The 23,246-nt window shown below is 47.5% G+C and overlaps 1 protein-coding gene across 3 annotated transcripts in view; it reads right to left on the bottom strand.

Annotated features, from left to right (window-relative positions):
- Positions 1-23,246, bottom strand: part of ACVR1 (activin A receptor type 1) — a 903,677-nt gene that overhangs the window by 558,622 nt on the left and 321,809 nt on the right. Inside the window, exon 1 of one of the 3 annotated variants that reach the window (XM_069616401.1) lies at positions 19,376-19,492. The exons of the other annotated variants lie outside the window; for them this stretch is intronic. The gene's annotated coding sequence lies outside the window, so the exon portion shown is untranslated. Of the gene's footprint in view, positions 1-19,375; positions 19,493-23,246 lie in introns of those variants that run through there. 3 annotated transcript variants of the gene reach the window in all.

The raw sequence follows: 23,246 nt of genomic DNA, 5'->3' as shown, positions 1-23,246 counted from the left end.
ATTCCTCTCTGATGCAAGTACCTACTCTATCGCTCCTTTGTATTTATTTTTATTTTATTGAAGTTATATAGCCCTTTAATCCAAAGTGCTTTACATAAGAACAGGCAAAATACAACAAGCATGAGATGGTAAATGAATCATAATACAAAAACAGTTTAAAGAACAATTTACAACATTGGAGAGGTGAGGAGGGCGTAGGGAGGGGCAGGGTCAGCGAGGGAAATGAAGGAGTTAGTGGGGGTAGGAGTGGGAGAATATGGAATGTAAGGGTGAGTGAGGAAGAGGAGAGGAAAGAGTGGGAATATATGAGAGCAGGGGGTGGGGAGGAGGAGGTAGAGAGGGGAAGTAAGAGCAGTGGTAGGAGGTGAGGAATGAAGGTGAGGGAGAAGGACAAGAAGAAACGAAGGGTGCGCTAGGGAGGTGAGTGAAAAAGGTAAGATTTGAGAGAAGAGCGAAAGGAAGGGAAGGAGGGGGAAGAGCGGATGTGAAGGGGGTTGCAGTTCCAGTGGAAGGGAGCAAGGAGTTGGAAAGATCGGAAGCGGGAGGGGGCACAGGGAGGTGGTGGAGGAGAGAGTAGGAAAAGATTGAGAACGAGACAGGGTATAGAAAGTTAAAAGGGAGGAGAGATTGGGGGGGGGCAAGACCATGGACGGATTTGAAGACAAGACAGAGGATCTTGAATTTGAGATGGGAGTGAAACGGGAGCCAACCTAAAGAGGAAAGAGAAGAGGAGATGGAATCGAGAAGTGAGAGAAAGAAGAAGAACCTTTCTCTAACACAGTAAAGATCTCCTGTAGGAGGAGCAGATCCGGCTCCCTCAAGGATTGGCCTACCGGAGGATAATCTTGGGGTCGTCTTAAAAAGAGGAGGCAGTAGTAATGGGCCACTGTTTGCAGTGCCCAAGTATCGGAGGTTATGCCCCGCCAACTCTCCACATGAGTCAGCCTGACCCCACCACCCCCTCCCCCACCACCACAGCCCTGTGAAAAAAGGCCTCTTATGGGTTTTTGAGTTGTTGCTAAAGCTGAGGGCAAAGAAGTAGAGGCAGAGAGAGAGAAGCTGTCCCTCCCTTGGAACCACAGGGAGCTCTTTGGCCCCTCTGTGAAAAGATGCCTCGTCCCCTTGAAATAGAGGAGTAAAAACAAAAAGGGCCAACCCCTCCCATCCATGGGAAGACCACAGGGATCGATTAGGTTGGCAAATCGCTGCTCCCAGGAACTTCGCTGCTGCCTTGGATGCTTGTAATTTTTCTAGGCTCTTATTGGCCTTTGAGCCGAAAAGTTGTGAACCATCAAATGGCATGTCCTGAAAACGATTGATCATGTGCAAACCCAGACTTCCTGAGTCAAGAAAACAGTCCTCGCCGCCATAGCCCTGCTAACAGTCTGCCAAATCCAGTCCAGATTGGAGACACTGGCACATGGCATCTTTGCCATCCTGCACCAGGTTAAGAAACCCTCTCTCCTACCCCCACAGGGATATGGTCCACTGCCAAAGCTATAACGTCCAATAAAGTGTGAGTGTACTTGGCCAGGGCACAAGTTGCATTTATGGATTTGAGGGCCATGCTGCCTGCAGAAAGGACCCTTTACTTAAGGCATCAAACCTTTTGTCGTCCGTCTCTATCCGGGTAGGGTGTGGGGGGAATAGTTGCGTAGGCTGCCGCCTTCGAAGTTGATGTTGCTGCCTATGCCAGCAAACTCAGCGGTGGGGTGTCTTTTCAGGGTCTATAGAGTCATCCCTGTAAGTTATGGTCAAATTCTTGTTGCTCACCAGGGAAGTTTCTGGTTTTAACCAGTTTCTAACACCCTAGTCCTTAAAGGCAGTGTGGAATAGTAATACTGGCTCTCTTGGAGGTCAGCTGTGAAGGATGTCAGACCATCATTTTCCAGTATTGCTACTGGCTTTCCCCGGCCCAGATATTTAGTGACTTTTCCCCATCACTGCTCTGTATGAGGAGTCAGAATTACCTGAAACATCAGGAGTGGCAAGGTCTGTCTCTGGTGAGGTGTCCAAGCCACTAGCCTCCTTCAGAGTGTCAAACAGATTTTGCATTCTACTGAAACCAATTCTTCAGGCACATTTGGAGTACGACATACATAACCAAAAAGGTACATTCTCCCCTTGCTCCCCTTCAAATATGGAACCCATGGGTCCTAAAGAAATCAGCTTTTGGCAAAGGCTTGAAAGACTTTGCTACCTCGACCAAAAAGGCTTTGACAAAAGTTACTGTCTTCGAAGTGCCAAGCACCTGGTCCTTTACAGGATTCGAGCAGGAAGGATTTGATTTTTGCCAGTGTCGAGACAAAGATTCCTTCAACAAATGCTGAGAATACCTACCGCCCAGGCTCTTTGGCGTGAGAGTAGTGGTCTCAGTAGATACCCTTACGGTCCTACCAGATGTATTGGGCTCTGAAGTATCCTTGGGCTCTTTAGGAGGGGCACTTGAAGCCGCCTTCTAAAAAACCTCCAGCATTTGAAGACTACATTTTCCCAGTCAGCAGAAGATGCTGACTTGCTTGGGAAATTAACTAGTCTGTCAGGCAAGCAGCACGACAAAGACGACCGCGATCTATGGCATTGCTTCTTCGCTTCTTGTGAGAGGACGAGATCTAGAACAAGTGTTTGAAGTGTTTTCTTTTCAGGGGAAACATCCCTGGAATTGTCCAACAACCTCCTTTTTGAAGGGGTAGTAGAAGGGGATTTTGAAAGGGGTCTACACCTGCCACAAATTTCCCCTTCCTCTCCCTCAAGAATTTCACTGCCATCGGCTGCCAGGAGTCGCAGTCATCGAGTCTGTGGTCCACACCCAGACACCACAAACTGATCCGCTGTGGTTCTGCACTGGACATTATAATCGGAACAAAGCTTGAAACCAATCTTCAGCGTAGGCATATTTGACTTTGTAGAAAATACGCAGAAAGAATTCGCTGAGGTAAAGAACTGTCCAAAGCCTGCTGAGCATGCAGAAAAAACGGTCTCAGCTCAAGCTACTTATATGAATGTCAAGGCCGAGGACACAACTGTTGCCGTCACAGGCCACGACTCAACAACACACTGCGCTCAATATTATAAAAGCTTTTCCAAAGCTGCAAGTAGACTTACGAGTATATCAAAGATGAGGAATACATGACCGGACACAGTCTCTTTGAAAAGTACACACTGATAGTAGACGTCTACAATTCAATTTCCGCTTAAACCAGCCTAGTCTTGAAATCTGAATTTTCCACATTTTTTCTGAGTTGCTGTTAGGAAACAAACAGCTCACTCTTCATGGAATAAATGGAGAAAGTGCCATCCACTTTCTTATAGACTTCACTCAAGATGGTGACTGCTTCATACCATTTCATATCTCCAGTGAGCGTTCGTGTTTTCTGAGATGGCGCCTGACGTTTTTCCCCAGAGCTTTTTTTTACTGAGGAACAGGTTAGTTTGGTGCGTTGTTACCTTGTCGATCCTTGGCAAACCTTCTCTGCCGCTTGTCCTATTCTCTGACATTTCTTGCTCCTATGTGCTCACGTAATTCCGTTTCTCCTTTTGAGACGGTTGTGCCCCTTTGCTTACACACAGTGCTTCGTTTACTGTGTGCTACCCTTAAGAATCTCTGTGCAGCTATATTTTTCTCTGCACTGCCTTTGCCAACTCCGTGAAGCGTTCCAAGACTCCACGCTGCCTTTCATGCTCTGCACTTTTCTGCTCTGCCTCTTAAGCTCTGCTCTGTTCGGTCTCTTCCACGTGGATTTGCTCATACTTAGATATTACTCCAGAATCCACAAAAATGTATTTTGTACAGATGTGAATCCATACCTTTGCCTTTGGACTTCACGATTTACATACAACTTGGACTACATAGGGGGTGTGGCTACACAGCCAATAGTTATTGAACCTGTGGTGCTCCTGCTGTTCCTGGATGATCCTGGTGAGAAAGTTATGCTTTGAATCAGCTTCGACAAAAAAACGTGATACCACGGATGTATGAATATACTGGGAACAACATGAGCAGACTCTAGAAGTGAATAATGACATGGTCAGTATAACGGAAGCTGAAGAAGGGCGGCAGCATCTCGTCGGCAGCCGCAACAAAATGGCGACCTGGTGAGAACAAAAAGATCTACTGATGGACCACGAGTAAGAAGGGAGAGTGGCCGAAACCGACAGTAAAGCTCAGCACAGTCCCCTCCTGTCTTATCGGACTGTGAGACTGCAAACAACAAGACTGTAGGCTGCACAGCGCTGTTGTGCATGAGAGCTCCTGCAAGCATCTAAGTAAAGACTGGCAAGAGTAAAACAGAGGAGGGGTGTGCAGGCAGAAAAGCCGGGGAGACTCTGCATCTGCACCAGAGCTCGATACAAGAACAATATTGCAAGGAAAAATCATAAGTAGCCTGTAACCCCGGGGACTGCTTAACACAAGAGCACACACAGAGCACGACGCACAGGGAGAAGCCTTCCCCAGGCAGAGTGATCAGCAGATCCTGGACGCCATATCATAGTTGAAGTCATCATTGGAACTTAAAATTGACGCCATCAGTATTGGCAGAACGTACAGGAGTGCTAAAGAAAGAGATGAAGGCTAACACGAGCAGTTGCAACGCAAACTCCAAGGAGGTCTCCAGTAGGTGCAGAATCTGGAGAGCAGGGCAGAAGAGGCGGAAGATCGGGCACGCAGAAATAATGTACGCATTGCGGGGCTCCCGGAAGGAGAGGAAGGCTCAGACCCAACATATTTAATCGAAAACCTGTTAGTGCAAGAGATACGTGCCTAGTCACTCACCCAGGGGTTCACAGTTGAAAGAGTGCACAGGGCCCTGGCAAGAAGGCCGCCACCCTGGGTCCCACCTCAGCCGATCATAGCCAAGATACTAAACTATAAAGACAGTGAAAGGATCCTGGAACACTTTCGAAAAGGTAGAACGATAAGCAGAGCATCGGCAACCGTCACGGCGTACCCAGATTATACTTTCTTGCTGCAGAAGCAAAGAATGAAATGTGTCGGTCAAGAGGAGGTTGCACACAGCTAATCTTAAATACATGCTGCTATACCGCTATAACCGGCAAAGATGAAGGTCTTACACAAAGAGAGCAGTTTTCTTTGAGACTCTGGATGATGTGAATAAATGGATGGATGCGTTATACTTTCTGTCGGAGACAGACGAAAAGTGGAAGTGGTAAGAGAACCTGTATTGCTTGAATATTGTTCATTTGAACCGTTCACTGGCCATTGAGGAATGATCAAACAATGACATTCGAGTTAGAACATTTTCTAGTAATTTACAATTGGCTAAATACAGGAAGCACCGGTGCCGCTTAGTACCAGACGGCGCCAGGATCACACTATCACCCTCATTAGAGTAGATTAGTTAGAATACTAGTAGTTCAGTATACTCCTGCTGCACTCAGAATACCGGCAGTGAGCCGGAATCGGGGCGAGATGCGGGGATGCCTGAGCTTAGATTTCAAAGCTGGGCAAATGTTGGGAACAGTTGGGGAGTGGGAGGGAGGGGAAGTTGTGATAGTTAGAGAGAAGTTGGCCTACCGACATGCACAGCAGGAAGAGGGTGGAGGAAGCAATAGGAGGGTGAAGGCGGAAATGTTTAAAATAAGATGGAGGAACTCAAGATAGCAACCTGGAATTTTGGAGGTTTGAAAAGTTACATCAAACGAAACAGAGTAATGGCATATTTGGAACGCCAAAAAAATGATATAGCCCTAGTGCAAGAGACGCGTCAGACCAAAGACAGACAGGACACCTTGGCACGGAAGTGGGGTGGGGTGACCTTGGGTTCTACATACTCAGCATATGTCAGGGGGGTGCTGATATGGGTGGCACCGACAGTCCCATTCAGGGTCCTCCAGACCTACTTAGATACGGATGGTAGGATGATCATACTGCAGGGGACATTGGAAAACAGAGAAATATGCGTTATCAACACATCTGCCCCAAATCATGACAGCTACACATTTCCGATCCTTCTATACCAAGGTAAACCCATACAGGGATGGAGCGCTAATATGGGGAGGAGATTTTAATTGTACGCTCAACCTGGTAATGGACAGATCAGATGGTAAATGTGTTCACCCAGCCCCTGCAGCGAAAGCTTTAAACACGTTGCTACACACATTCAATTTAGAAGACATGTGGAGAACAATGCATCAGCAGGAAAGGGTATATTTCCATTATAATGCTCACACGAATCTCTACACAAGGTTGGATTACGTGCTTGTGGGTCGAGAATTACTAGGGGAGTTCATACGAGCAGAATACAAAGCCATGCTCCTCTGGTTGTCACATGGCAGGCTCTCCCCCCAATACCCACCCTCCTCCAAGCCAAGATTCCAACATGGAGACTCAGGGTGGAAGCACTGAGAGATACAGGGTTTTGGGAACATTTAAGGGAGGAGGTGAAGGAATACTTTCAGCATAACAAGGGCAGTGTGAAATCAGCAGGTACACTGTGGGATGCTTTTAAATTAGTGGCGAGAGGAGTGGCCATATCGCACTGAAAGGGAATACAAGATGTTATTTTACGAGATTTACAGGTGGCGGAGGGCAGGTTAGAAGCTATTGCGCAGACAGGCTACACCCCGCTCACTATAGTGTGTGGCATATACTTTACAGTATAGTGAGCATGGGTTGCAGGGGACACCCCAGCAGCCCCCGTTTTATGTTTGTGTGTTTGCATGAGAAAGGTGCAAACTTTTGGTAGTTCGCACCTTTCTCATGCAAACATACCAGCCGCGGCAAAATCAGCCGCGGCCGGATCACTTAGAATCATAGGAGATACACTGAGACACAACACGGGGACTAGCCGGGGCGATTGTTAGCCTGGCACTACAAAAGCAAAAGCAAACGGGACACAGTGAGAGCAGTTGTAGGAATGGATAAAGAGTTGCACGAGTCACAAGAAGGAGTAAATAAAATGCTTTTATGAATATTATAAGCAATTGAACGATGAAACCTCAGAGTGTGACGTGGCAGAGATACAAGAAGCACTGTCCGAGATTAGGCTACCCAAGCCAATGACGGGAGAATGAGACAGATTGGAGGTTCCCATTACAATAGAGGAATTAGAGTATGTGATCAAAGAACTGGCGACGGGCAAAACTCCCAGGGGCGGACCGGATCCCCAGTGAATTCTATAAAGAATACATGACAGATATCCTAACTCCATTGTTGGAAGTGCTTCATGCATCACTGGAAACAGGCAGATTGCCCGGATTCTTTAGGGAGTCGTTGATAGTCCCCATTCTGAAACCAAATAAGCCAGATACAGACTGTGGCTCGTATAGACCCCTTTCCTTATTGAATCAAGATGGGAAGATACTTACATCAGTGATGGCATTCAGGCTCAAACAGGTCATAGCCAAGCTTATACACCTCGGATCAGACAAGATACGTCCTGCATAGGAATATTACCATTAATTTGCGCAGATGGCACCACGTAATATATTGTCCTTAAGGAGATACACAACAATGTGTGCTGGCATCACTAGATGCAGTCAAGGCATTCGATTCGGTCGACTGGCCATGGCTGCTGTCCGTTTTCTGTTTTGGAAAGGTTTGGTATGGGGCCAGACATATATTAAACGGGTGCGACTGTTGTATAGCGAACCAGTGGCTAGGGTAAAAACAGCACAATCATCTCAGAGCAATGGCAGTTAAGTAAGGGTACAAGACAAGGATGTCTGTGGTCTCTGGTGCTCTTTAAATTGGCATTGGAGCCACTTGCGATTTATCTGCGGGATGAATATGGGGAGGCGGGGATAGATACGCCGGGAGAAAGGCATTTGATATCATTGTACGCTGATAAATATGCTTCTTTACTTGCAAAATCCCAAGAAAAATCTGCAATATATTCGAGACGTGATGGAGCGATATGCTGCTTTGTCAGAACATACACTGAACACAGTGAGAACAGTGAACGGAATTGAAAATTCCATATCTTTCTGGGCTAGACTGCCATTATACATGATGGGACAGGCAGCGCTGCTGGAGATGGCGTTGCTCCCGAGACTCCTTCACTTCTTCACAAATGTCCCGTTTGCAATACCGAGACTGCATAGTATATGTAGGAACTTCCTGTGGCACAACTCAAGATGCAGGGTAGCACTTTGAAAGCTCCAAAATCCATATGAACTCGGGGGGAATAAAACTACCCAACTTTGTGGTATATTTTGTTAGCCAGTTGCAATTTGCAGCCAAATGACGGTCAGACGAACAAACTCATGAGTCGCAGATGTTACGTACAACAAGGACTCCGTTTTTTCTAAACCAAGTTATATGGATAGCAGACTCTCGCACAACCCGCTCGCCTAGGTTGATGAGATTGGGGTGTGTAATGTGGCGTAGAGCCTGTCAATTGATAGGCAACATCGTACTGTATTCCCTGCAGATTCCACTGGTGGCGTTAGAAGGGGTGAGTGATAAATTGCGGTTGAATGTGAGAAAATACTGGGAACCTAAAGGGGTGGCGACAGTGGGGGGCTCGATAAAGGAGGGTGTGCTAAGGAGTTAGAGGAATTGATAGATAGACGTAACTGGAGTGCACCCAGGATAATACCTTACATACTCCAGCCTACTGAGAAATCAAAGGAGCAGATGGCCAGAGACCGAAGCTCCATTGCAGCTAGATGAAACGATTGAGACATTTTATGATGTGTCGGAAGGTGGGCATGAAGTCTCGCGTATAAACAAGCTGTCACAAAAGGAGGTTGTGTGCTTCCAGAAATTGGAAGGAAAACTACTCCGTTTCATAATGAATATGCCTAGGGGAGTACCAGTGGAAGCTCTTCGCCTAGAGTAAGGGTTACAGCCATTGCTTTCATAAAAAACTCCTGTATCTAAAAAATGGATATAACGGTAGCAGGAATAAACCATCTCTTACAGCTACTGGGTAAAGTGATAAAGGGCAGTAGTTCCAACTATTTCATGAAGGGGGGGCGTGGCTTGGACGGCCATGTAAGAGGTCGCACTCTGGAGGAGCTCCGCTGATCCTGTTTTGATCCTGATGGAGGGGTACGTCCACGGGGGCCGGCCGACGTTGGAAATCGATGTCCAGGTGTGTGAATGCCACCACCACATCCTGTGAAAGTTTGGGACGTTCAGAAGGCTTAGAAACCGAAATAATTGTGATTGACTGGGACGAGCCCGGAGCATGCGGACAAGACAAAAAGGCGGCGACACGTTGCGAACACCGAGGATCATGAAGTCAGTGTCGCGATCTCGAGTGCTAGACCTTTGCGTCCCTTTGCTCGGAGACTAAAACACATGAGCGCCTCCTAGGACGCACGGTGGCCCAACGAGCGGGAGTGCCGAACGGATGTGGCTGAAACGATAGGACCGTGGGCCTGGTGGTCGGAGTGCTCCGGGCGTGTTGGATGCCCCATGGTGTGGTGGGTCAGGCTTTGGACGTCGGGTGGCGTGACTCCCCCTCGGTGACTGGCGGCACGGGCCCCTGCCCGACTCATACAACATTATGACCACGAGAGGTGTGAAACCCAAGGCCAAACAGCCCACGATGGAGGCTTATGCCAAGTCCCCCCCAGGGGCGGAAGGAGGCAAGATCAAAGAGACCCCTGTGACGACCGCGGAGTCACCTAGCACGATACAGGAGGTGCTGGCGGCGATTGCGGACAAAAGTGTCATGGGAGACCAAGCTGGGCCTCGCCATGAAAGAGCTACAGGAAGGCTTAAATCTCAAGATCGGTGCCGTCCAGGAGGAGGTGAATCTGCTTAGGCTGGATGTGAGGGCGGTCTCGGAACGCGCGGGGGCCATCGAGAAGGAGACGGCCACGAACACAGCAGATTGCGCTGCTCATAAAAAGGAGCTACACGCCCTTGTGCAACGGGTGGGCAACCTGGAGGACAGAGCGGAGCAGGCGGAGGGACGTGCCAGACGCAACAATATCCGTATCGTGGCCTACCTGAAGGAACTGAAGGGCCAGACCCTACGGAATTTGTGGAATCCATGCTTTTGCAGGAGATTACCGGCGGGGTACTGACCCAGGGGTTTGCAGTTGAGAGCTCATAGGGCCCTAACCAGGAGGCCGCCTCCCGGGGCCCCCCCCGCGGCCGGTGATCGCGAAAATTCTGAATTACCGTGATCGCGAAAAGATTCTTGAATTCTTTCGAAAAGGGGGAACGATTGACAGAGGATCGGCCAAGATTACGGCCTACCCGGACTACACGCTACAAGTACAGCGGAGTCGGATGCACTTCGGAGCGGTGAAAAGGAGACTTCGTGAAGCTGGCCATCGCTATATGCTACTCTACCCGGCCAAATTGAAAGTCTTCTACAGAAGCAGATCCCTGTTTTTCGAAACACCAACTGAGGCGATGGACTGGCTAGACGCGCTGGGCAGTCCTCAAGAATCAGGCATCCAGGCAGAGACTACTGAAGATAAGTAGCTTATGGCTGGGCCGCCTGGGGCAACGGGGCCGAGACATTGGGACTTGAATATAGTCATTTGTACGATATGTGATGCGTATGATGTGGTACAGACTGGCTGGCCCGTGGGGCGTGCCCACCCGTGGTCACTTGATTGGGAGCTCCAAGAGGCTTCCGTTGTCCCCAATAGTAACATATCTAGTTAGTTAGGTCGCTGTTAGATCGGCGATGCCCCGCGGGGTCCTATTCCTTGTAAACGGGATAAGACCAGACGCGGGTGGGCCTGAGATCCAGGGATGGAGCTGGGCTTTTGTTGGGATGGGAGGGGTTGTTTGCTGTGGTGTGTAGTTGGGAAACAGGGAGGGGGGATGGGGATCAGGGGCGGAAGAGCCGGCGGAGTGTTAGACCAAGGGGGTATTGTGGGGAGGGCGGGGCTGAATACAGACCAAACCGATGGCATCGGATAGTCTCCGCATAGTTACCTGGAATGTCCGAGGCCTCAATAGTTACCTCAAGCGAAACAAAGTCATGCTATACCTGAAGAGGATGCGGAAAGACATAGCCCTGCTACAAGAGACCCACCTCACCAGGGAGAAATTGGAGGTGGTTACGAGGAAGTGGAAGGGAAAGGTAGTGGGTGCCACGTACTCGGCGTATGCTAGAGGGGTCATCACCTGGGTGGCGCCGCATGTACCGTTCCGGGTGCTCGACTCGATAGTGGACCCGGAGGGTAGAATGGTGGCGATAACAGGACTCCTGGAGAACAGGGAAGTACACATCCTCAACCTGTATGCCCCCAATCATGATACTGCAGCCTACTTTAGATCCCTCTATGGCAAACCTGGCCCCTTGGTAGGGGGCGCGATGGTGTGGGGAGGGGACTTCAATTGTGCCTTAGATCCCAAAATGGACCGGTCCGCAGACACCAAAGGGAAAATGTCGCCGGCGGCCAAGGCGCTCGGGACATTGCTAAGAGACTTGAGACTGGTGGATGTGTGGAGGAGACTCCACCCCACGGAGAGGCAGTATTCGCATTATGCGGCGCCATACGACTCATATACGAGATTGGATTATGTGTTTGGAACTGCCGAGATAGCGGGCGAAATAGTGGAGGCGGAATACAAAGCTCGAGTATTGTCGGACCATTCGCCCCTGGTGGTAGAGTGGCGACACCAACCCCCTAGGCCTCGGGTCCCCACATGGAGACTCCGGGCGGAAGCACTGCAGGATGAGGGTTTCCGGGAGGACCTGAGGGTTGCCATCGGGGAATACTTCGAGATAAACACGGGTAGTGTGCGTTCTGCGGGAACTCTGTGGGAGGCCTTTAAGGTAGTGGTGCGCGGAGTGGCGATCTCCAAATCCAAGGGACTTCAAGGGGGTATCGAGAGGGAGCTTCAGTACACCGAAAGGGAACTGGAGAGCCTGGCTCGTCTTGAGAATGCCACTCAGGTAGACAAGACTAGGATGAGAGACCTTCAGGTGGCGTGCAGCGCTCTTTGGGACCGACTATGTAGACTGAACCATAGGAAATACACAGAGAGGCTGCACGCGGGGGGCGACAAGCCAGGCAGACTGTTGGCCTGGCTGTACAAGAGTGAGTCCCCCCGAGTGGTTATCCACGAGATCCGTGGTGAGGACGGTGGTCTTCGCAACACTCAGGATGGGGTGAACGAGGAATTCCTCAGGTTCTACAAACGTTTGTATGAGGACACTGGGGAGGACAGGAGCCAGGACATCCTGAACACACTGGAAGACATTGGTCTGCCCACCCTAGACGACCTGGAGCGGGAGGAACTGGACGCCCCTATCACTTCTGATGAGCTGGAGGTGGTGATCCGGGGCCTCCCCACGTGCAAGGCACCTGGGGCGGATGGCCTGCCTGGTGAGTTTTACAAGGTGTACGTGCAGGAGCTGCTGCAGCCTCTGCTGGCCTTGTTTAACGAGGCATACGAACAGGGAGAACTCCCGTTGTCCCTCCGTGAGGCCATGATTGTCCCATTACTGAAACCAGCAGGCCGGCTGTTGTTTGTGGATCTTATAGACCTCTGTCCTTGCTAAACCAGGACAGCAAAATACTCACGGCAGTGCTGGCCAACAGGTTGAAGAAAGTGATTGGCAAGCTGATCCACCCGGATCAAACGGGATATGTCCCAGGCAGGAATATCAGTGATAACCATAGGAGGCTGCACCATGTTATCGACCATACTAAGAATGACACGGGCGAGATGGCGGTAGTGTCGCTGGATGCGGTCAAGGCCTTCGATTCAGTGAGATGGCCTTGGCTGAAAGCAGCCCTGCAGGGATACGGCGTGGGCGCTGGTTATATCAGATGGGTCCAGTTGTTATATAGCAGCCCGGTGGCTAGAGTCAAGACTGGGGCCACAGTCTCGGATGCCTGGCAGCTTAGCAGGGGGACCAGGCAGGGATGCCCTTGGTCACCCATGCTATATATACTTGCGCTGGAACCGCTGGCGATATGCCTGCGGCAACAATACGGTGAGGTGGGCATTAACACTGCCAGCGGCAGCCACTTAACATCTCTCTATGCGGACGATATGCTGTTGTACCTCCGCTACCCGGAGGAGAACCTGCAGTACGTACTGGAAGTACTGGATCATTACGCTGTCCTCTCGGGCATATCAGTGAACCCCAGGAAGTCTAGCCTGTTCCCTTTGGGCGGGTACAAGGACGTCCCGTTGGAGAGGCTGCCTGTATTGCCAATACCATGGCGGACCGACACGTTTAGGTACCTGGGGGTAAATATTTACCACCGGACTGAGGCGGTGCACAAGCATAACACAGAGAAAGCCATAGAGGGGGTCAAGAACAGCATGACATTCTGGTCCAGATTGCCCCTGTCCATGATGGGGAGGGCGGCTTTGCTGAAAATGGTGGTCCTTCCCAGACTCCTGCACTTCTTCGTGAACGTCCCGTATTTGATCCCTAAAAGCCTATTTGTACGACTTCATAGTATGTGTAGGGGCTTCGTGTGGGGTAACTCCAGGAATAGGGTGGCCCTGTGGAAGCTTCAGAACCCGTACGAGAAGGGGGGTATAGGCTTGCCCAACTTCTAACTATATTATCTGGTGGGACAACTGTTGTATGTGGCCAGGTGGTTGTCTGATGAAGGTTCGGTGGAATCTAGGTTGCTGCGTGATGATGCTGCCCCATATTTCCTGAGAGAGGTGGTGTGGCTACAAAGGAATAAACTGACGGGAAGAGGGTGGCTATTGAGGTTGGGATGGGAGGTCTGGCACAGAACATGGAAATTGATGGGGGAGTCAGAACCACTATCTTGGCAGGTCCCGCTGGTGGCCCTGTGTGAAAACGACACCCAACTGTTTCACTCTGTCCGCAGGCATTGGGAGCCGGTGGGCCTGGCCACGCTTGGGGACATATGGAGAGAGGGGGAGGCGCTGGACTTTCAAAAGTTGCAGGATGAGACGGGGGTGCACAGAGGCCAGTACATCACCCATGCTAGGCTAGTAAAACGTGTAAGAAAGAGATGGCCGGAGACGGCACTGGCAGATGATCCTGATGCCACCCTTGAAACTATGTATGATGTCTCAGAGGGTGGGCATGAAATATCACGAATATACGAACTCCTCAGAACGAAGGCTGGGAAAGAGTTGCCCCAACTGAGGCATGAATGGGAAGAGGAGATGGGTGAACTCATGACGGAGGGTCAGTGGAAGAGGGTCCTGGGATATCATAAAAAGGTGTCCAGAAATGCACGGCTCCAACAACTCCAGTTTTACATTACTCACAGGGCCTACCTGACTCCCCAGAGGATCGCACGGTTCGGAGGCTCGATTACTCAAAAATGCCCCAGGTGTGGGGAGGTGGAAGCTGGGTTGCTACATATGTTTTGGGCCTGCCCGGAAGTGTATAGATTTTGGGAGGAGGTCAAGATGAAGCTTGCAAGTGGGGGAGTGGTGTTGGACGTGGGATCTGCCTGGTCATGTATGCTTGGGATCTTCCCCAGGCCCAGACACTTTAGGCATTTGAGCAAGCTGAGGGACCTGGCATATGTTCTGGCCAAACGCAGTATTGCCATGAACTGGAAATCGGGTAGCAGGCCGAGAGTGGAACTATGGTGGGCGGACATTATGAAGTGGGCGGAGGCTGAATCCGTGGTCTGGTTTGAAGCGGTCACTAGAGGGGGCGAGGAGGAGATCGGGCCCTTGCTGGCCTGGCGGCAATTGGTGGCCTCTATGACCAACCCACAACAGGGCTTGGACGACTCTGTGAATTCTGAAGATGTGCCTACGGACAATGTTTCTCCTGACGGTGCCCCGACTGAGGATGCAAGGGAGCCGGCTCTGGCTTGATGGGGGGTGGGGGGAGTTTTCCCTTTCTTTTCCTTTTTTTTTCGTTTTTTTCTCTTTTTCCTTTCTCGTATTTTCTTTTGTGGTTTCTGTAAATAATTAACAGTTGTATTGTGGTGTGTGTTTGTTTTTCTAAAATATAAAATCAATAAAATATTTTTTAAAAAAAAAACTATTTCATGAAGGAGCTGTGCAGTTTCACAGAAGAGTACCTGTGCAATTTGAGTCTTAAATTGGACACAATACCGGAGCGACCGGACAACGTGTAAAGTGATTAAAAAGAAATCAAGGGAGAGAGACATGACAGTGGACATAGACTGAGTAAGCTCCCAAGATACAGAGAGTAAACACATCAAGGTTTTAAGATTGGTAAACCCAAAAGCTACTTAATAAAATGGCCCAATGCATCACTTAGGAGATTTACGATGCAACTGAGGTTTAACATCCTTGGCTCAAAAGAATATAAGAACAAGTGGAATAGAACAGCCCATGCGGTCCAAGACGTAATGTGTAGGCATTGCTCTACAGAAGTTGAAACTAGTCGACATCTAACAGCATGTGCTGCACTGAAACCCCTGTATATTAAAGGATATGGGGGTATTGGGTCATCTATAGAGTTCATAAACAGGGACCAATTCTGGTCAGACCGGATAGGGGCGGAATCTGTAGTACATAATGCTGCAGCTTTCTACATATGGGGACTGACTAGATAACCATTTGATATTGGTCTTCATAAGATATGGTAAAAAGACACAACATGCTCAACATAGGAACTTAGTGAACATAGGAATGTTTATATATTTGTGATTGCTTATTTTGTGTTTTTGATTTTAGGTAGAAGGGGAAATTTTTAAATTTTTGTTATGTTTTTTAATGTGCAAAAGTGTGTTTGTGACTGAATATAAACTAAATGCATAAATAAAAAAATAAATAAAATACGAGCTGTCAATGTCTAAATTGGGGAAAGAGCTGGGGCAGACGAGAGACAGCAATGGGAGGCAGACTTGGAAGAACCAATGTCAGACGGAGTGTGGAACAGAGCAATGGCGTACAACAAAAAGGTATCCAGGAACGCTAGCCTCCAACAGATTCAACTGTATATAACCCACAGAGCTCATCTAACCCGGAATGGAATAGCAAAGTTTAACCAAGCAGCGATACAATCATGCCCGAAGTGTGGGGAGGTGGATGCCGATCTGGTCCATATGTTCTGGGCCTGCATAGAGATAGGGCGATAGGGAGATTCTGGGAGGAGGTGGCTCAAACATTAGTGAAAGCGGATATCACCTTGGACATCAGATTCCCCCCTAGCCTGTTTGCTGGGGGGGAGATTTGCAAGGCCTAAGAGAGCTAAACATGCGAGTAAGCTGAAGGATCTAGCATATATATATTAGCGAAACATAGAATAGCGATGGGATGGAAAGCACAGACAAGGCCTCAAGTGCAAGTATGGTGGAAGGACCTGCTAAAATGGGTGAATGCGGAAACAGTGGTGTGGCAAGAGGCAGTAGGTAGGAACTCTGACCAGGAAGAGGGAGGGATGGATGGAAGCGTGGAGACAGTTTATTACGGATTTGGTCACTTCCACACAGGATGTCAGAATTGGAACACAATCCTGCACAGGAGGGTCTAGTTGTTGGTGGAATATAAGCAGATGGGTGGTGGAATTCTGTGGTGCTAGGTAGGCCGGGGCAGTTGGGCGAACTTGCTAACAAACAGACGAAATTTGTACTGTGTTGTGATGTTTTCTATAATGCAATGTCTGAAAGTTGTTTTGATATATAAAAAATAATTGTTTAAAAAAAAAACGTGGAGTGCAAGATCCATCATTCCTTCATTGGACTGCCTATATTACTTGGTTTCAACTTCTCGTTTTATTCTCTGTGAGTGTTTCCCAAGGGTGCAGCCTATCGGGTGCACCGAGTCCTGTTCCCAACACGGACTCTGGACTCCTGGCACAATTCACCCATAAAATATCTTCACTCTATTACAACATATCACAAGTATCTCTAAGAGTTGCACTCACAGGCATAACTAACAAAGATCGACTACAGTGGATTTTTAATAAATGGACTATGAAAAGGTGAACCAAACAAAAAGTGACAGAAACCCAGACGATGTGGCCTCATAATTAAACTATATTTTTGAGTATAATTCTTAACTTTGTAGTCCAAATCTGTGCACACATTTCCCACAGAATCATCAAAGCTCCATGCTGTGCTCCAAAGTCCCAATTAAACAGCGTTATACTATTACACATGGAATAACAACCAGAAAGCACATCCTGGCTCCAGCAATAAGGCAGCTAACTATATGCCTGTAGATGGAACTGTCAGACAGATCAAAATGCATAGTACAAGTATGAGATCTTTTAATTTTGATCATAAATCCAATGGCAAAGATGCTCTACAGATACATTCAAGAGAAATGTGAAGTGGACTGGCCAACAAAAGAAAGCAATCAAAATCCAATAATCAAAAACAGCACGTTTGTTTAGGAAAGTTAAAGTGGGGGCAAGTACTTTAAAAAAAATAAGCAGAGCTCAGAATTAGTATTAGTTCTGGAACCACAGAATCCCAGGGAGAACTGCCTTCTGAGCTTTTGCGGGTAGTTCACTGGAATTTTCATCTATTTATTTCGACTGACACTTTGGGCTCTTTGGGGTCAGTGTAGCAACTGACAATTAGCAGTTGAAGAGGTACAGAGTTTAGGATGCGAGGCCAGATCTCGTCAGAGAGCAGAGAAGAGGAGCATGTTCAGCACACAATTTCAAGGTGTGGAAAAAAGTACAGGGCATATTTAGAAGTAGGTGCCTACGATGTGATGAGCTAGGTCCAAGGTGTGTGTGGTTGAATGCAACCGTGTACAAAGTGATTGCGGCTGTCGGAAAACAGTGGCAAGACTAATTTTTCAAAAACGTAATATTGCAAGTTCCTTGATGTTGAGACATGCATGCTCCTAAAACTATAGGTGCAAAGAAAGTAGTGGCTACCATTAAAACTATTTACATTCCGGATATGCCCGACAGTAAAAATTATCTTGCAATTGTAGCTGAGCGCTCACCATTTCTATTTAAGAGTCGTTCGATGGTGAAAATATCTTGTCTAAAGAATTTTCAGATTCTAGAAACAAAATCAGACGACTTTAAAGGACAGAGCATAAGATAATTATAAATACAAGTCTTAATCACAACAAATCAGCAAGGTATGAAATTTAAATAAAATAACTATTTTCCATATCACACAAAAAACACCCCTGCACGTCCATTCAAATTTGGTACCATACACGAGATCCTTTAAACATGTGCTGGTACTCAGAGGCAAACAATCATAAGACATGTTCAAGTACTGAACTATTCCATTACAAAGACATACTTTGTAAGACCAGTATAAGGAGATTGATTTTTGGGGAAGAGTAAAAGGTTGATTTCAAAGTGATGACCACAATCAAGGAAGGTCTCTTGATTACAAAGATGATGTTGCACAAACAAAAACAGGCAAAATTGTGTATTATCAAATATAAAAATCAATAAGAGAATTAGAAATGTTAGCACTTATCCATTTTCAAAGACACAGACAATTATGGACAGAGAATTGATGTGGTGGGAGAGTGATGGATTTGAGACCAGCATACACCCGAGATTTTTTTTTACAGAAATGGATCTTGCAAGAGTGGGTCCTAGGGTTTGTGGCCAGGGGAGAAGGAGTGAGGATTTGTCGCATATTAGGATTTCCGTTTTTCCTGGGTTGAGGAGGTGGTTAGCCGTCATCCAGTGGACGATTTCAGGGAGGCAGGCGGAGATGTCAGGGCAGGGCGGGGCGGGTTGGGGGGTGGGGGGGCTGGCGTTTTAGGAAAGATCTGGGTGTCATCCACATTATTATAGCAGATAAGATTATCATAGTGGATGCGTGCAGGGAGTGGTTTAAAGTAGATATTGAAGAGGAGGGGCGGCTCACTGTGAGACCCCTTTAGGAACAGGGCGAGAGCAGGAGGCGGAGGGAGGAGCATTTAATGTCTGGTATATTTTATGAATGTGCATGGTTTATATTTTATGCCGCTGACTGCATTAAAAAGGATGTCTCCAAATGGAACAAGCATGTCTCATATAAAATGCAGATTTACCATTAAAGGAAGGTGGGGGATAGGGCTATTGGTAAACACCAGTGATGTCTGCATGCAAACGATAGGCACAACCCACGCAGAAATAAGTCACTGTTCAGGAACATGGCCATTAATAGCTTGGACATAACACTCTTGTAGAGAGGTTTGGTGACAAGCCATGCATTACGCAAACAAATATTGTTTCCTCCGAAAGCTGGCTAATGAGAAGCGTTTAAATATAGTTTAAACCCTGCCAACAACCAGGCCCTTTTCTTAGCCCAGGCGAGGCGGGTGGCTGCCCGGTACGCAATTGCCCCGGTCCTTGCAGGGGTTGACTCTGGGTTTGTCGGGCGACGCGATTGCCGTGGGCAGAGTTCGGCAGCGCCACAGCAGGTGCTGGCGCTGCCTCTTCCAACTGTAATGTCACGTAGTACGTAAGTACTACGTTACATTATGGAAGTCAGAGCAGGCTCCCTCCGAACGCTTGACTTTCACGCCATTTGGGGTGGTGGTGGGCTGGGTTGGGGGCATAAAAGGGCACCTCTGCTGGCTGCCCACCTTTGCTGTATCCTGTACTCGGGACGGCTGCTTCCTTTCTGCGTTCCTGGCTTACCGGTGTCTGACCCGACGAAGAAGGAAGACGTCACTGCTTTCCCTTCTGCGTTCCTGGCTTCCCGGAGCCTGCAAAGAAAGAAGACTTAATTGCATCCCGGACTCGTTTGTGTGTACAGTTTCATCAGAAAGAAGGTAGGTACAGCCCGATGTTTGCCAGGTTTGTTTTATTATACTTTGTTCTAAGTGGCTCAGTCCTTTCCAAGCCCTTGACGCCTTTGTGTTTCCAACAACAATATTTATGAAGACTTCCCTGCCGGAGCCGTACTGTGCACGATCGCTTTCGTGTGCTTGTACGGAGTGTGTGTTCGTGTCAGCGCGAAAGTATGAGAGTGTGTGTTTCAAGTTATGTCATGAATTGTAGTGTACTCCAGTGTGAGTAGTATGTGTGTGTGTCAGCATATTGCATTGGGGCAGTTTCACAATGAGAACGCTGATTGCAACGGCAAACTCCCCTTGCAGCCACAGATCACCATTGTATGCGACTTTTAGTGACTCGTTTTGTCATTGTGTGTATTTCGCCACTTTACTCCTGCACTCTTCCCTATTCCCTTTTAGATCAACCACATGCCCTCCCCTATCTATGCATTTCCTTCCCTTCAGCACTCATCTTCTGGTTCTCTGTCCACTGGCTGCATTCTCCTGGCCCTTCCACTTCATTCTGTGACATTTTCTCTGCATTTCTGTTTCTTTATTCTCATCTTCCCTCCTTTGTTCGTGTAATACCCTACTTTTGTTTGCTCTTATTCCCTTCTTTCTTGTGTGACACTCATTTTGCTCTCCCTTTTTTATCTTTTGCCTTTCCACCCCTTATCTTTTTTCCTATATCCCTTTCTTTTTATGTATTCTGTTCTACTTGCTATATCGGTTTTCATTTTGCTTTTCCTTTTCTCTAAACTTTTCGTTACTGTCTTTCACTCCTCTTTCCCTCCCCAACCTTCTCCTGACCCTCAACCCCCAGTCTCCTACCTGCCACCATACCCATCTCCATTTGCATTTCTTTACGGCTTAGTGGGCTTTTGTTGCCATTATCTGCCCCATTTGTTTTTATTAGCGGCTTCTCAACCTTCTCCCCGGGGAATTGGGGGACAGGGGGTTAATGGTCACCCCTTCCCCATCCAAAGTAAGGTAGATTTAAACTAACAGAGGCTCTCATTTTTGTGATGGTTGATGAACAATGTTTGTGCTGCTTACAGAGGTGGGGGCATTGAAACAGACCGGCCAGAGCAGGCATCTGTCCTCAGTCACTGCCCAATTAGGCCATTAATTAGTTTAGAATTTGCAGTGCCCCTTGCAATGCTGCACCACAGGCAGCTTCCTACTTTGTTGAAGACCCACACGTTTCAGTTTAGTTGAGTAGGTGCCAAATGCAGGAATTCTGGGGACTCCAATATTGCTATATATCCACCAATCACACTGAAAATGCGCCTGCCAGTCACTCCTCATCATACGTACCCGCCTAATACACTGGCTATGTGTCCGCCAGCGAGTAAGACTCCCTAGGGATATACAGCCATTGCTCACACTGTTTATGTGATCACTCATTATTGACGTGCATACAATTGCCACAGTGCGTCTATGTCCACTGGGATCATCCATGCTCTCATGCTGGGCTTGATGTTTCTACAAGTCACACTTGCTGAGGCCACGCCAGGATCACTTTTCCTTTTGCCTGCTTTTGGGAGCAACTTCACCGCCAGCTCTGTTTACATGCAGCCTACATTTTGTTCAGCAACCTCCTGTTATGCATGACATAATGTGAGACATGAATGCTGTGTGTGCATCAACATTGATTAACTTTTGTAAATAGTGCGAGTAATATCAGTCTGATTTAGGCAGACAAATATGTGCGATAAGCACACTTGCATGGCACCAACCTGGCCGATGATATTCTGCCCGCTCATCCAGGCATTCCTTTGACTGTTTTCTTCAGAATATAAACTATAAACGTTGAAACCTACCTTACCATCATTGGGTACCTACTTGAAGGGCAAGACGTGCCAGACATACATCATTTCATTTATTTTCAACAGAACCTTTTGTAACCTGATTTTAAAGCCTAGGTTTCATGTCTCCAAACATTCAATTTCACATGCCAGCTCCCTTGTCAGGCAGCAACTAATTCTGCATCGTTGATTTGTGCTGAAAGTCTCTGCGCAAACATGTCTTGACCTCTTTGAAATTCTCAAGGTTAGCATCGGATGTGATGTGGAAGGCATGACTGATACTTTGTCCCCCTTTCTCAAGATTATGTTCCCATTGAAAACTGCAGTGGTCCCAGTTTTTTTGTAGTAGGTAAGTCTTCTTAGCTGGCAGGCAGGAATGCACAATTGGAAAGGAGCCTCCTTACCGCCTCTTTGCTTGGCAATCAATGCATCATTTAAACTGAAAAGCCTTTTTAAAAAAACGTTTTTGAGGAGTTTGCATTATTCCTAGCAAGAATATTGCAATATGTTATAGTTGAGCCATATTTTTTGGCTATGTCTTTTACTTCAGTCTTTGAATGTACTGGCAATGTAGAAACCAATAAGACCTTCAGGAGCACAGAACCGGCAGAGAAAAAAAACCAGAAGTGGCGCAAGGTATCAGAAGTACCAAAGAACTGTCTTCATTTTTCCAAAGGGAAGAGAAGACTTCAAAAGAAGTAGATAAGCGCCCTCCCCAAGGCAAGGCAACAGGCATTCCTGAGGAAACGGTACTGCCTGTGGTCATGCCACAAGTTTCAAGAGATGAGACAAGAACCCAAGCACTAGAAGGCAATGATGACCAACAGGAACAAGGCACTAATACGTTTTGGTTTGAAGACATTTCCTTATGGCCTAAATCAATGCCTGGACATGTGCGTGACCAAATTGTAATGGAAGGGCCAAAGGCTTTGCCACCTCCTAGTTATGCATACCCAAAGGATGACAAAAATAGGGACTTTTCTAATTCATATGTGCTCAGGGTTTAACCGAACAAAGAAACAGTCTTCAGGCCATGGTTTCAATGTTCCATTTTAACGGATAGAGTCTACTGTTTTTGCTGTATGCTTTTGGACCCTATGCCGAAATCAAAACTTGGTAGTGATGTCATTAATAACTGGAAGCATATTGGTGACTATTTGAAAATGCACGAAGGGTCTCCTGAACATGTCATTTCCAGTGGCAAGTGGGTGGATGCTGAAAGGTGCCTCACCGGACATGTTGGTATTGATTCTCGCATGCAGGATCAAATACAGACAGAGACCAAGCGTTGACGGGCTGCGCTTGAAAGAATGACAGTTGTTGTCTTTCTGTCCAAAAAATAATTTGGCATTTCGTGGTTCTTCAAACACGTTACTTACTCCAAACAATGGAAATTTCTTAGGCCTTGTTGAACTACTCGGGAAATTTGATCCGATCATGATGGATCATTTGCATCGAGTGACCTCACAAGAGATCCACAGTCACTAATGCGGAAATGTCATTCAGAAGGAAATTAGTTTAATGGGGTCGCAAGTAAAGAATGCAATTTTACAAAGGGTGAAGGCTGCAAAATATTTCTCTGTTATTTTGGATTGTACTCCAGATATCAGCCACACTGAGCAACTGTCGTACACTGTAATAATTGTAGATATTACAGTCAAACCCATTTCTGTGAAAGAATATTTTATAGGGTGTCGCCCTGCAGAAGACACATCTGGTGAAGGACTTGCAACCCTTCTGTATTCCGAAATGTCAGAATGCGGTCTAGAGATGGACAACTGCCATGGTCAGGGGTATGATAATGGGGCAAACATTATTCTGGTAAACAAAGGAGTCCAAGCACGAGTTCTCGAGCAATACCCCCATGCATT

This window comes from Ambystoma mexicanum, chromosome 9 (genome assembly GCF_040938575.1).
Source record: "Ambystoma mexicanum isolate Mex_15411 chromosome 9, UKY_AmexF1_1, whole genome shotgun sequence".
Taxonomy (NCBI): domain Eukaryota; kingdom Metazoa; phylum Chordata; class Amphibia; order Caudata; family Ambystomatidae; genus Ambystoma; species Ambystoma mexicanum.
This window is presented reverse-complemented; position numbering and strand designations above follow the sequence as displayed.